General features: G+C 46.5%; 1 long non-coding RNA gene across 1 annotated transcript; it reads right to left on the bottom strand.

The window, feature by feature from the left end:
• Positions 1–342: 342 nt before the first annotated feature.
• LOC140002589 (uncharacterized) lies at positions 343–8,426 on the bottom strand. The gene is made up of 2 exons (XR_011809558.1): positions 6,318–8,426; positions 343–1,083 (listed from the first exon to the last, which is right to left on the bottom strand). It is a non-coding gene; the product is annotated as an uncharacterized lncRNA (long non-coding RNA).
• Positions 8,427–15,895: the final 7,469 nt, after the last annotated feature.

The raw sequence follows: 15,895 nt of genomic DNA, 5'->3' as shown, positions 1-15,895 counted from the left end.
CTCTTACACTGCACTTACACTTCCTCTTACACACCACTGTAATTCTGCAGGAAGAGATTTAAACTCAGGTTATTACTAAAACTGAATGGAAAGCAGCTTCCCTGCTGCCCAGAGGAGAAACGATATACACTGTATGAAGCCTGGTTTGGAAGCCTGCTTATTAAAATAGCAATTGGGAACAAAAAAAACTCAATTTGTCTTTGAGAATTTGGGGATCTTTAGAAACTTTTTGTTTTCTGTTTAATGTCAACCTTTTTCCAAGAAAGACAATAATACAAGCATTTGAAAACCCCACTGTTGCGAAGCACGGCCGAAAGCCCGACAGACACCAGTAGAGTCAGATCATGCTTCACCATTTTATTGCCCGAATAGCCCAACTTTTATAGTGAATTTTACAGGGGTGGACAGTGTTTCACACAAGATTATTGGTCAAAAGCACCCAGACAAACCGTTAAGAAAATAACACCACCTTTTGATTAGAAGTTAGGAAAACAACCCCCTTTGTGCTTAACGGTCGCGTAGGCCTAGTCCTTGAGGCCAGCTGCTGATAACAATATTTTCTGAGTTCCTTAATTGGGTGATGTGAGAGTCATTGCCGTGGGAGCTTCTCACAGTTACTCTGGCAGCTTGGTTTGCTCAGCTACAGCAGGCCCTGAGATTTCTAAGGCCTACCCCTGGTTGCTTAAAGCAAGCTTAGATCGAACAATTATGCCAATTCCCAACAATTCCCCCGTTTTCTTTTTGTACAGGCAGTGCTTGGTTTTACAGCAGGTGTCAAATATACAACATAACACAACTATATAACTTAACCCTAATAATACTATAATTACTGTAAGCATTTAATGGTAACACAATCTAATAGTAAGTAACACAACTTAATAGTAACACACTTAAACCTAATCACTTGATGGTGATCAAAGGCTGTTCTTGACAGTCCTTGAGGTGTCACAGCCCACGTCATTGTCAGAATGATTATCAGGAACCTCTTCGTGGTCGTCTTCAGCGTGTGCAGATTCTAAAACTGCTTCAGTCCACTTTACAGTGATCCACTGGATACCTGTTCCCGGCACCACTTCAAAATCCCTATAACATTTTGCAAATAACCCTTTAACCACATTTATCACAATACTACGTGTAATGATGATTGACACTACAATGAACAGAATTCTTAATGCTCCTTTGACTAATCCCAGTAACCATCTATGTATTGTTTCAAACAAATCAGTGAACCATTGATTGAAAGGATTGATACCATATTGAATCTTTTTAATAAATCCATTTTTCTATGATTTTTGCTGGCACCAATTACCTATGCTTTTAGCCTGCACTGTGGTTATATCCTAGGATCCTACACTGTGGCAACAATAACCTGTACTAAGGCTATATTCTGGAATCCTGCACTATGGCAACAATAACCTGGACTATGGCTATATGCACTCTCACTCACACAGTACACAATACAATCACACATACAGAGCACAATCGTACACCCAGAGGCCTCTGGCACATCTCACTCTCAATCATACCATAACCTCAATCATACCACAAGAATATAATTTAGAATGATAAGCAAACAAACAAGTATTGTCTCTCATTGTGTTCCTCGTGAAATGACTTGCAACACTTTGTTTTAAAACCTTACCCTTACACAAATACTTTCAACACAAAATACCTGGACATTTAAGAATAACACATATAATTATTAATACTCCAGTTAGTATCCCTCCAGCAGCTGAAAACCTACTGTTTGTCTGCAGCTACAGGAGATCTTTGTCTGCTCCTGCGGTGAGCAGCTGAGAGTGGAGTCCCCTCCGAACAAAACGCTCAGGGTGCACCTAGGGGCGTCCACACCGCAGCTGATCCCCGCAGCCGAGCAGTTGTTACGTGCGGCCACAGATGCCACTCCAAGCACTTAAATTGCCAATGCCGCTCTAGCTGCAACCCCACACAATTCAACATTATCATTGCTATCCGGTGCAAGCAATGCCCATTTATGTCTGGTGATTTCATGCAACTGCAACAAGCTAGAAGCGAATACAATGAGTTTATCTAAGTAACATGGACTTCTGATAGCATTTGCAGTGATACCTTGCCAGGCCCTATCCCCACAAATCAGAAAAACATCAGCAGGTAAGGCCAAAGCTGTACAATTGTTCCAAACACTGTAGTTGTTACCCCTTGTCTCCATGCTATGAACCCCTAAACCCTGCTTAGCAGTGTCATTGTAATCACAGGTGTTATTTGTATTTTTGTACCGGTATGGTCTTTTCCAGGTTCCTGTAGCAGGAATCATCTGATATCCACGGCTACGTTCACATTTGTAGCCACCTTTCAGGTTGATACATATTTGACTACAGATACCAGGCTTTTGACATTCATCAAAATCTCCACAGTTTCTCTTGTCTACAAACTCAAACCCAGCTGGACAGTCACATTCAGTTTTGTTGCATTCCTTCAGGGGCTCATCACCCCAGTCCTTGCAGTCTCTCTGCTGGTTACACACTTTATTGATATCTGTGCATTCTCCACTTCTGCACTTGAATTTGCCAGGTCCAGAGCACTGAATAACATCGTTACAGTTTGCTTCATCAGTGCCATCCAGACAGTCTTTCACACCACTGCACTGCCTACTTCCATGGACACAGTTCCCATCTTCACATCTGAACTGGTCTGGCCTGCAAGTCTGAAAAGGGCGGTTAATTTCATCACTTCCATCCTTGCAATCAGGATCTCTGTTACAGTCTTTTTCACCATCACATTTCCAGGACACCAGGATACACTGGGTTGACTGAGGACCACAGCTGATTTCATTTACCTGGCATGTTCTCATATAACACAGATCAGCAATCTCATCAGACCCATTTTCACAGTCCGGATCCCCATCACACTGCCATCTGTTTGGCACACACTGACCACTGTTGCACACAAAGTCAGATTCAGCACACGTCTTCTTCACACAAGCACTCTCATCACTGCCGTCTGAGCAGTCTTCACATTTTGCTCTAGCACTGTCGGCAGCAGTGCACAGACAGGTGAGGGCGAGCAGCAGGCAGAATGCCCCACAGCGCGGCAGTGCCTGCCGCCGCCCTGCACCTATGTCACTTATACTACTACTATTACCCGTGCCAGTGTCAGTGTCAGTGGCATCCTCCTGGTACTGTTTCTGTCTTTGCCGCCCCTTACTCTCCCCCTTTTCTTTTTGCCACTGACCATTCACCACAAATGGATGAGACACATGATTACTAGTTAGGCAAGAGCGTGTAACATCTGCTATACGGCTGCAGGCAATCTGCTGGTTTTGGTAATACTCTAGCTGCCTCTCTGCCAGGTCCACGTGCTGCAGCAGGTTCTCAATGAAGTGCTGGAGCCTGGCTTTTCCCTGCAATTCTTTTTCTGCCTCCTCCTCGAACTCGCTGAGGCGCTGCTTCAAGGCCGCGATCATCTCCACCGCCACGTCCACCTGCCTGCTGAGCACCCGCTCCCTCCGCTGCACCTCCTGCTGCTTCTGCGAGAGCTTCACGAAGGCCTCCCGCATCTCCTGCAGCTCTGCCGTCTTCTGGGCCAGCTCCCCGGTCAGCCTGTCGAGCCGCTTCTCCATCGTCTTGTCCACGGCCTCCACCATCCTGCTGAACTTCGCCCTGACACGCGCACCGCGGCCGAACCGACCGCGCTCCCCGCAGCGCGGGCAGCGGAACGGCAGCGCCGGGCCGGCCACGGGCAGCGGCTCCGGCCACGGGAAGCCGCCCTGCTCAGCGCCATCCTGCTGCATCCTCCGCCTCGGCGGGGCGGGCTTGGGAAACTTCGGGCACAGGGACCGGGACCGGCCCCAGCCGAGAGGTGGCCGCCCGCGGCCGCGCTGCCCCGGTCGGTGCCGGCGCCGGGGCCAGGGCCGGGAGCGGAGCGGCCACGGGAGGCGTTTGCGACTCTTGCCGCTGTTCCGGCCGTTTCCCGGCATGTTGCGTCGACATGCCGCTTCCTTGTGATTGTTCGACTGACAATTTGAGCACCATACTGCCCCAGCTCTGCAGTTTCGTCTCACGTGTCCAAAAGCACCACAACGATAACATAGGCAGCGGTGTGGTAATTGGTTACTAGGGGGTGGTACTGGACCACCGGCGGTTTGCAAAGGAGCAAGAGCTGCAAGGACCTGACTCTGTGTAAACTCAGCATGCTCTTTCATAGCCTGTGCCTGCTCTCGCATGCTGTCACCTAATTGCTTTACTGCCTCTACTAACATAGTGTCCTGGTTTCAGTTAGCACAGAATTAATTTTCTTCCTAGTAGCTGGTGGAATGCTGTGTTTTGGCTTAGGATGAGAAGAGTGCTGATAACACCCCGATGCTTTAATTGTTGCAGAGCAGTGCTTATACTAAGCCAAGGACATCTCAGCCTTTTGCTCTGTCCTGCCAACGGGCAGGCTGGGGGTGCAGTAAGAGCTGGGAGGGGACAGACCCAGGACAGGTGACCCAAACTAGCCAAAGGGGTATTCCATACCATCTGACGTCATGCTAAACAATATATAGGGGTGGCTAGCCGGGGGGAGGGGGCCGGACTGCTCGGGGTTAGGCTGGGCATCGGTCAGCGAGTGGTGAGCAATTGCATTGTGCATCACTTGTTTGTACATACTATTATTACTTTCCTATTATCACCATTGTATTATTATTATTATTATTGTTATTATTATTTTGTTATTATTATTTTCCTGTCTTATTAAACTGTCTTTATCTCAACTCACGGGCTTCACTTTCCATTTCTCTCCCCCGTCCCAGAGAGGGAGGGGGGAGGGTGAGCGAACGGCTGCGTGGTGTTTAGCTGCCGGCCGGGTTAAACCACGACACATAGCTTGTGGGCCTACTGGTACCTGAGCCATTCTTTCCAACCCTTCCTCGATTGTCCATGTCCCGGGCAAGGAAGCCAATATATTGCGAGTAGAGGGGTTGCTATTCTGAATTGCGCACTGTTTTAATATCGTGCCCTGGAGGTAATCGGGCACCCCTGCCGCCTGTATTGCATTTGCAACGCGATCAATAAAAAGCCCAAATGGTTCCTCTCTACCCTGTTTGATTCCCATGTAGGAAGGTATTCCCCCTGGCCCCTTTATCCGATCCAATGCTCTTCTGGCAGTTCTCATTGATTCCTTGGCTTTATCAGGTCCCAGCAATGCCTGTGCTTCTGTCCTAAAATACGGTCCTATCCCCATCAACTCTTCCAGCGTGACCCCATGTAAAGGGTCCCCCGGTGCTCTTATCACTGCAACTGCTTCTTGACAAGCAGCGTGCCAATGGGCATTAAATAAAAGCTGCTGGTGTTGGGTCAAAATTAATTTCATTATGTTGCGTATGTCTCCTGGAAGCAAAATATTCGTTCCCCAAATGTAGTCCAGCATGTGTCTTGTAGGTTCACCTTTCAGACCTGAGTCATTTACTGTGGACCGCAGCTGAGTTAACAATTTCCAGTCCAAATTCACTAGATTAACCGTAACATTACCCTGGGTGTCCGGTGGTGAGTATATTACCGGGAAGGCCTCTGGAATCAATTGTGCAGCTATCTCGTGTTCACCCTCACGCAGGGCCTCATTTGCTATTTGGTTCCACATCCTCTGCCTCTGTTGAACACCGTCTGTAAACGGGCTTGTGTTTTTTCTGTCTGGTTTTTGCTCTCTTATTTCCTCGTCCATCTGAGGGTTAACACTACCAGCTCTTCCTGGCAATCCCAGTCGCTCTGTAGCGGCAGCAGCGACTCTCTGCTCGGCCTGATGTATAGCTAAGGCGTTAGTGACTGCTTTCCAAGGCTTCGATAATTTTTTAGCAGTCTTATTGTCATTGATAACTTCATCAAACAATTTGTCCCCAAATTTGCGCCACTCTGCTTGTTCAAAAACTGTATCCGGATTGATAAAACAACCCTTTGTTACTCCATATGCTAATAATCCTGGTAAATCTTTTTTGCAGTCTATACCCTGCGTGCTGCGGTTTTCTAAAAAGCATTTGAGCAAATCATATGCCTCCATGCCTTTATTTATGCTGTTGCAGCCTTTGCGAGACACATGACTGACAGAGACCCTCTATAGGTGCTCTCGGGTGCGGGGATTCCGCGTTTACGTCCCGTTCACCTGTCAGAGTGCAGGTGCGGGGATTATCGTCCCTTTTACCTCTACCGCAATTACTTCAGTGTCTCGCGATTACTTCAATGTCCTGCGCGGTTCCGTACCCCGCGTCTCTCACCGTGAGTCCCCGCGTCCCCGCGTCCCACCGTGTCCCGCGTCTCTCACCGGGAGTACCGCGTTTTCCGCGTCTCACCGGGAGTAGCGCGTCTCACCGTGAGTCCTGTGTACAGCGTGTGCGGCTCGGTGTCTGGTCAGCTGCAGCGCCGCTCCGATGCCCGCTCCGAAGTTCCGGCGGCGCTCCGATGTCCCGCGCCGCCCCGATGTCTCAGTCTCGGCGCTGTGACCCCGGCGCTGGTCCCCGGCGGCACTGGTCCCGGCGCCGCGCCGATGTCCCGGCGCTGCTGGTCCCGACGCCGCTGGTCTCCTGGTCTACCTGCGTTCGGATGTGCCGGCGCCGCTGGTGTCCCGCTGCGTTGCGTTGTTTGCCCCGGCGCCGCTGCGATGTCCGTGCTCGGCTGCGATGTCTGCTCCGGTGCTGCGATGTCCTGCTCCGGTGCGATGTCTGTCCCACTGCGATGTCCTGTTCAGGCCTTGTTCAGGTCTCAGCCTGTTCGGGCGCCATTTGTTGCGAAGCACGGACGAAAGCACGACAGACACCAGCAGAGTCAGATCATGCTTCACCATTTTATTGCCCGAATAGCCCAACTTTTATAGTGAATTTTACAGGGGTGGACAGTGTTTCACACAAGATTATTGGTCAAAAGCACCCAGACAAACCGTTAAGAAAATAACACCACCTTTTGATTAGAAGTTAGGAAAACAACCCCCTTTGTGCTTAACGGTCGCGTAGGCCTAGTCCTTGAGGCCAGCTGCTGATAACAATATTTTCTGAGTTCCTTAATTGGGTGATGTGGGAGTCATTGCCGTGGGAGCTTCTCACAGTTACTCTGGCAGCTTGGTTTGCTCAGCTACAGCAGGCCCTGAGATTTCTAAGGCCTACCCCTGGTTGCTTAAAGCAAGCTTAGATCGAACAATTATGCCAATTCCCAACACCCCACCTCTGTCAAAAAGCACTGAAATGGAAAATTTCTAAGTAAACATTGTTATCATGTTATTATTAATGTGATATCCATGATTTCTCACTCCCACTTTCCTTCTCCCTTTCACCCCAACCTCATTCAAAAATGTCATAGAAGCATTAAACAGGTGTCTTCCTCCATTTGGCCTTCTTTGAAGTTTGCAAGTGGTGATTTGCTTTATCTATGCTAGAAAAAAAATATTAGCTGGTACTAATAAATAATTCTGCTACAAGATTTCAACCCCGAGGCAGAAGACGACCCTGAGGACACTTTCGTATGGGACCAAAGATGTTCTTGTCCCATTCCACAGTTAAATCTAGACCTCACTGGGAATTTAGCTCCAGTGTGCCTTTCTGACGAATCATGATTTCAGAAGTACCTCTGTTAAATAACCTGTCTTGTTTTCTGGCTAAAGGAACACTGCTGAATAGCCCTCAAAATGTCTAATTTACCCTCATTGTGGGCTGCTGTAGTGGTTACTCAGTGGACAGCAATGCAGTCCATGTAAAGAGAGGCTTCAGTGGTGCTCTGCCTTGCTGATAGCACTTGTCTGAGCTCCTGCTGCTGGGTGAATTAATTGCTGGATCCTTGTGCAGTAGCATTGTAAAGGAAGCACACAGATATGATGCAAATTCCATTCTGATGCTATAATGAATGTTTGATGGCAATGTTAAATTGCCACTAGATGAACTATATATAGTGTAAAATGCAGCCTTGCAAGAGGATTGTCCTGGAGAAATACTTGTCTGCAATAAGCTTTTGCTTCCTAATTAAAAACAGAGCGAGTGCCAGCACCGGGTGTGGAGGTGAATCTGATTATATAAAAGAAAGTCACCGGTCAGGCACTGATTTGCAAGGAGAAGCAATCAGAAAGGGACACAGCAATGAACGAAACCAAGCCATTGGTAAATCCAATTTATTATTTTATTTATTAATAATATTAATAAATCCAATTTATTATTTTATGTATTTGCCTGAGTGTAGTGGGTTTACGTGGCAAGGTTTTGGTAGCAGGGGGCCATAGGGGTGGTTTCTGTGAGAAAGATCTAGAAGCCGCCCCATGTTTGGGAAGGGCCCCGTTGTTTTCCAGATCTGAGCCAATAAGCGATGTTGTTTTGCGCCTCTGTGAGAGCATATTTAAGACAGGGAAAAAAACGCTGCGCCACACAGCAGCCGGGAGAGTCAAGGGAGTGAGAAACAGCCTTGCAGGTGCCAAGGTCAGTGTAGAAGGAGGGGGAGAGGTGCTCCAGGTGCCGGAGCAGAAGTCCCCTGCGGCCTGTGGTGAGGACCATGGTGGAGCAGGCTGTCCCCCTGCAGCCCATGGAGTACCACGGTGGAGCAGGGTTCCACGCTGCAGCCCGTGGAGGAGACCACGGTGGAGCAGGTGGCCCTGCACCGACGGAGGCTGCCGCCTGTGGAAGACCCCTGCCGGAGCAGATTCCGGGCCGGACCTGTAGCCCGTGGAGAGGAGACCACGCAGGAGCAGGTGACCTGGCAGGAGCTGCTGCCCGTAGGGGAGCCAGGTTGGAGCAGTTTTCTCCTGAGGGACAGACCCCGTGGTACGGACCCATATCTGGAGCAGTTCTGGAAGAGCTGCTGCCTGTGGGAAGCCCACGCCGGATCAGTTCGTCAAGGACTGCATCCCGTGGGTGGGACCCCACAGCACAGGGGACGAGAGTGACCGAGAAGGAGCGGCAGAGAAGAAGTGCTGTAGACTGACCATAACCCCCATTCCCCCGTTCCCCTGCGCCGCTCGGGGGGAGGAGGTGGAAGAGGGTGGATGGGGGGGGAGGTGCTTTTGGTTTCTTTCCTTTGTTTCTCACTTCTCTAGCTTGTTAGTAATGAGCAATAAATCTTACTATCTGTCTTCTTATGCTGAGTCTGGTTTGCCCGTTACACTAATTATTGCGTGATTTTCTCGTCCTTATCTCAATCCTTGAGCCCCTTTCACATATTTTCTCCCCATTCCTCTTTGAGGAGGGGGAGTGAGAGAGCGGCTGTGGTGGAGCTCGGCTGCCCACTCGAGCGGAACCACGACACTGAGTAGCTGAGAGCTCTTTATCCACGTGGTATGGAGCTAAGTGAGCATCTCTCCCAGACACCAGCCGTGGTTTGCCACAATGCATACAGCAGAAAGGCCATCACATTTTTGAATAGATCAAGGTTTTGAGGCCCCACAGCAGTTTCAAATGAGCATAGTGGAGCCTTCCTGTTACACGTGGAGAGCGTCAGCTGCAAGTGGTGATTTTAGGGATCTGTGAGACCTCTGCCCATTGCATGCCTCCTTATCCTGGCTAACCTCTAATTGCTGTAGTTTATTTCTCCAAAATGGCTCTTTGGCAATTCCCCCTCAGACAAAGTAAGTGTAAAGTTTGTATTAATCATGAGGATTAACATTTATTGGTGCAGGAACACCTTGTAAAGAAACAAGTTTTGCCTTGATGTTCTGGAATTAGTAGTCAATCTGTGTAATTAACAGATTGGCTTGGCAGAAATCGACTTCCTTCCTGTCTCCTCCATACCCAAATGTATAGCACTAACTAAATGTATACCACTAACTAATCAAGCCTTCCTGCACTTTTCTGGATTACAGAGACATTTCCAAATCCTTAACTCTGCATTCCTATATTTTGTGCAGAGGGCGCTCTGCTAGCTCCTTTTTTTCGGAAATGAGATTCACAAGCTACCTGGATCCTCTTTGCAGTTAGGGAAATAATTACTTTACGCAATATAATTTGCTTAAAACCATGACAGTTTTAACTATAGTTTAAGGCTAAATGACTGCTCAGCAAGACAGCTGGTAAAATTCACCCTGTAATAAGACTGAAGCAATGTAAACAAGCCCAGCCCATTTAGGGCTTTAGTTAATATAGATGTCAAATTCTTCTTTCAATATCTCTAAATTTCCCAAGCCATCCGACATTTTCCTCCTCTATAAATGTATTTATAATAAATCTCATCCTTTGCCACCTAAATTCACAACATAGCTCTGTCCCAAATCCCTATAATCGATTATGTTTGAACATAAATTAACCTCCAGTGAAACATCATCTAGTTTGTTGAAACACTATAGGTACCTGTGACATAATGTACTGAGGAACTCCTGCTGCAGCATACTTCTAGGGAGCTCCAAGCCTGGCTTTTCTTACAGCTCGGAAAGTGGCTGTTCCAAGTAAAAGGCAGCAAATGACCATGCTTTACCCTTGAGAACATGCCATTTCGTGGGTGTTTGCAGTGGGGCACGCTCCAAAGAAAGCTGAGGGGATGTGTTAGTAAGAGTTAAGTGTGTGTATACCTGCTCTGCTGAATTGTGCTCAGATCTTAGAAAACTAGAGTCAGTTAGGGCTGACAATCAAACTGAGTTTATGTTGCGAAACCATTTGTTGTCGACGGAAGGAAGACACAGACGCTCAATATGAGTGATCAGTGAACTTCGATTTATTGGATAGCTCAGTCGTCTTTTATCTAATTCAATATAATTAGCTCATACATATTGCAAAAGCTAAGCTCATGATTGGTTAGTGCATTTCTCTATTCTATCAGCTAGTTTCCCACCAAAATAACACAGTTAGTACTTTCCCAGCATACCAACAGATATCACGTTCTTGTACCTGAAACCTCCCTGAAACCTCCCTAAAACCTCCCAGAACTTACATTCCTTCCCAGGCTGCATTTACGTATTTTCTCAGGCTCATTTGAGCTGTGTTCGATACTTTGTTACCTCGCGGCCTCCTAGCTGCTCAACATCCACATGACCTACTTCACTTACCCATTCCTCCACAATTCCCCCGTTTTTATTTTGGGCTACAAACACCTTCTTTGTGAGTTGTTCTAGTTTCCTAGATAAGCAGCTAAAGACTACCTGCGCAGCAATTATAATCAATACAATTATAAGCAAAAAGCGAAGTCCCTCTTTGATTAAGTTAAAAACCCATCCCCCTACATTTCCAAAGACAGATTTAAGCCAATCATCAAACCAATTATTCTGTATCGTAATTTTTTGTGTATGATCCATTAACCATTTTAATTGATTGTGAATTGATTGCCCATGATCAGAGAGATTAAAGCAACACATTCCTTCTACATCTTCACACCCATGTCCTTGAGCTAGTAGCAAGAAATCAATTGCAGCTCTATTTTGTAACACAGCATGTCTTATGCTCCCCATATCTTGCGACATTTCAGAAAGAACTTGTGTTGTTACATTTGATTGTTTAACAGCCCAACAAGCAAGCCTATTAATGTTAGTCAAAGCGTGTGCAGTTCCCACACCAGGCACTAAAGAAGCAAAGAATCTTTTTGCTGGACCCCACAATTCTACATTATCATTGCAGTCAGAACCCAAAGTTTTTAATTCTCGTTTAATTCTTCTGCTCCCTGTCGAGTTCTGCCACGAGTGCAAATCTGGAACGAAAAGTGTGAGTCGTCCTAGGTAACACGGTCCATTCAAATCTCTGATACGGTCCTTCACGATTTATAGCAGGAAGTGTAAAAGCAAACCTCTGTTTATCATTGTCATGTAATGCAATTGTAAAAAAGCAGTCCTTGAGATCCACAATTAGTAATTTCCACCCTTCTGGTATCATAGCAGGATTAGGTAATCCAGGTTGCAGTGCTCCCATAGCACACATCTGATTATTAACTGCTCGTAAGTCATGTAGCAAACGGTATTTCCCTGATTTTTTGGGAATCACAAAAATCGGAGTATTCCAAGGGCTTGTTGACAGTCTCAAATGCCCTTGTTGATACTGTTCCTGTACTAATTTATGAGCATGTAAAAGACTTTCCCGTTTTAGTGGCCACTGCTCAACCCATACAGGTTCATCAGTTTTCCATTTAAGTGGGATCGGGAAAGTCCAAGCAATGGCCACACCTAAAAATTTTGATGATCTGTCGTGAGAATTGCTCCCATTTGGGCAAGGATATCTCGCCCTACCAGCGCTTGTACTCCTTCAGGTAGTGATAAGATGGAGACACTGCATTGTACCACCTTATCACCTATTGTCCATTGTAGCACTGGTGACCGACGAGCAAGAGTCATACCTCCTACTCCCGAAACTGTGGCATTAGACTCAAATGTAGGCCAATGTGAGGGCCAATCCTTTGTGCTGATTATAGATACATCAGCACCAGTGTCCAACAATGCCTCAATCTGTATTTTCTCATCCTTTAAACACACAGTGACTTTTTGTCGTGGTCTGTGTCGCATACCAAGTGTCAACAAAGCCACTTTTCCCGTGGAGCCAAATGCTCCCAGTCCTCGATGCTTTGCAGATTCCGATGCTAATGATTCAGCAAGATGAGGCAATGGGATCAACTGTGCTATTTTTGTGCCTTTCGGCACATGAATTGGAGGAAACATTGCAGAAACCATAATTTGTATTTCCCCAAAGTAATCCTTGTCAATAAGTCCAGTTAATATTTGTAATCCATTCATGGTGGCAGACGATCTCCCTATTAACAAAGCTCCCACAGGTTCCTTATTAACAATAACTGGTCCAATAAGTCCTGTTTTTATCCTGGTGGGTCTCGAATCCAATAAAGTCACATCGACTGCGGTTGCCAAATCCAGGCCGAGGCTCCCTCTGGTGGCTGGTCGGAGAAAAAGGGATTCGTCGCAGCTGGTGCTGGTGCTGTTGCCGTCGCTGCCGTTGTCGTAAAAGCCACTTTTTGTGTCGTCGCGGGGCGGCTCCTCCCGCTGCTCCGGCCGTTTCCCGACGCATTTCGGCGGCATGCTGAAGTGCTGTGAGTATTTGTTTGACAATTTTGGCACCACACAGATTCTATTTTGCAGTTCCGTCTAATGTGTCCCGCAACACCACATCGAAAACAACGATATTGCGGTGTCGATACTCGTCCACCGGGGGTTTGCAAAGGAGCAAGGGCTGCAAATACTTTTGACTGTTCTTTCACATTATCACCTAATTGTTTTACTGCTTCTACTAACATAGTCTGTGGGCCTACAGGTACCTGAGACATTCTTTCCAATCCTTCCTCTATTGTCCAAGTACTCGGTAACGTAGCTAATATACTACGAGTTGAAGGGTTACAATTTTGGAGTGCACATTGCTTTAGTATAGTGCCTTTAAGATAATCAGGAACTCCCGCTGCTTGTATCGCATTTGCTACCCGATCGATAAACAACCTGAATGGTTCCTCCCTGCCCTGTTTAATTCCCATGTAGGACGGCATTCCCCCTGGCTCTCTAATTTGTTCTAATGCTCTTCTGGCTAGATTCATTGATACCTTAGCTTTGTCTGGTCCCAAGAGTGCCTGCGCCTCTGTTCTAAAATATGGTCCCATGCCCAGTAATTCGTCTAATGTAACACCATACAAGGGATCCCCAGGCGCGCGTATTATCGCTACCTCTTCTTGACAGATACCATGCCAATATGCATTAAACAAAAGTTGTTGATGCTGTGTCAAGATTAGTTTCATTATGCTACGAATATCTCCTGGGAGCAAAATATTTGTCCCCCAAATATAGTCTAACATTTGACGAGTAGGTTCTCCCTTTAATCCAGACTCATTTACTGTAGATCGTAATTGTGTTAATAGTTTCCAATCTAAATTAGTCAACTGAGCCTGTACATTTCCCTGTGCATCTGGAGGTGAATACACCACCGGATAGGCTGTTGTTATTTGTGCTGCTACTTCAAGATTCCCTTCCTTCATTGCTTCATGTGCTATTTTTTTCCATGTCTCCTCCCTGTCCTGTATATTGATTTTAAATGGACTTGTTGAGAATGAATTTGTACCTGACTCCTCACCCACCCTTTCTTTATTCTCTGATTGTACGGGCGGAGGTACAGGCGGAGCTGTCGGTGGCTGTGACTGTGAAGGTTCTTCTTCCCCTGATATGGGTACCGAAGTCCCTTGTGGAATTATAACTGTTCTATATGATGGTGGAGAGGGGTAAGCTTGTTCCTCAGCTCTTTGCTGAGTAGAGGAAGAAGCAGAAGCCCCCCCCTTCTGACTGGATGATCCTAATCGTTCTGTTGCAGCAGCAGCTATTTTTTGTTCAGCTTGATGTGTTGCTAATGCATTAGTTACCGCCCTCCATGGCTTCATCAATTTTTTTGCTATTTTATCATCACTAATTACTTCATCAAATAATTTGTCCCCAAACTTCCTCCACTCTGCTTGTTCAAACACAGTATCAGGATTTAAAAAACAACCCTTAACTACCCCATAAGCTAATAACTTTGGCAATTCCTTTTTACAACATATATCCTGTGTGCCCCGCTTTTCTAAAAAGCATTTGAGCAAATTATACGCCGCTTGTCTCTCCATACCTTTATATACGTCGGTACCGTTGCAGCCTTTGCAAAGACCTCAGCGACGCTTTCCGGCGGGACCCTCTATAGGCTCATCCCGGGTGCGAGGACTCCCTTTCCGAGCTGCAGGTGCGGGTGTGGTTCCATTCACCTTTCAGGCCTCGGGTGCGGGGATTCAGCAATTTGTAATCCTTTTCACCTCCTGAGCTGCGTTGCAGGACCGGTCCTTGTATTCCGTCCAACCGTGGCTCGCAGGTACAATTCCAGCGCAGGTTCAACTCCAGCGAAGTCCCTGTTCCTGTATTGCAGGTCCCTGTTCCTGTATTGCAGGTCCCTGTTCCTGTATTGCAGGTCCCTGTTCGGGCGCCATTTGTTGCGAAACCATTTGTTGTCGACGGAAGGAAGACACAGACGCTCAATATGAGTGATCAGTGAACTTCGATTTATTGGATAGCTCAGTCGTCTTTTATCTAATTCAATATAATTAGCTCATACATATTGCAAAAGCTAAGCTCATGATTGGTTAGTGCATTTCTCTATTCTATCAGCTAGTTTCCCACCAAAATAACACAGTTAGTACTTTCCCAGCATACCAACAGATATCACGTTCTTGTACCTGAAACCTCCCTGAAACCTCCCTAAAACCTCCCAGAACTTACATTCCTTCCCAGGCTGCATTTACGTATTTTCTCAGGCTCATTTGAGCTGTGTTCGATACTTTGTTACCTCGCGGCCTCCTAGCTGCTCAACATCCACATGACCTACTTCACTTACCCATTCCTCCACAAGTTTAGGCACGAGAGATTGAAAGAGTTTTTCTGCTGCGACTGTCGTATTTTTAACAAATGGGGTGGCCTAGGACTAGATTTTGGGTTTCTTGATAGCAGTAGGAAGGCTGGTGTTCCCTTCAGTATGCTTTGGATTAGGTCTTTGACGTGTCTGAATCAGCCAGAAACCAGGGTACCAGGCAAGTGGAAATCATGGCTGCAGAGAAGCCGAGTCCAATTTCGGAAAACTGAATCCATTTCTATACAATGTCCCTACAGACTAAATAATGTCAACCAATTTAAATTGCAACCAGTGGGGAATAATATCTAGGGCCTGATGTCCTCTATGCTGCTCAGATAATAACAGCAATACAGTTGTAATTATGGTGATAATGTTCAAAATTCATTTGCGTTTGCCTGAGTTGTGGTGATTTATTGTTTGATGATTATCTTGCTAGAATTTTGTGGATGGAATAATCTCCCTTATTTACATAATCAAGGCTTCAAAATCTTTACAGCAGGGCTTGCTATCAGCAGCTGGCTCTGCCATGTATCGTAGGATCCCTTAGTTTTTACACCTTGTGTTGCAAAGATCTCAGTATTCATTAGACTATACTGAAAATTTACTGTTTTCTACAACTTTTGTGTAAATCACATTAATATAAGG

This window comes from Anas platyrhynchos, chromosome 5 (assembly GCF_047663525.1).
Source record: "Anas platyrhynchos isolate ZD024472 breed Pekin duck chromosome 5, IASCAAS_PekinDuck_T2T, whole genome shotgun sequence".
Classification (NCBI taxonomy): Eukaryota; Metazoa; Chordata; class Aves; order Anseriformes; family Anatidae; genus Anas; species Anas platyrhynchos.
Note: the sequence above shows the minus strand (reverse complement) of the source record. Positions and strands in the feature narration are given on the sequence as shown.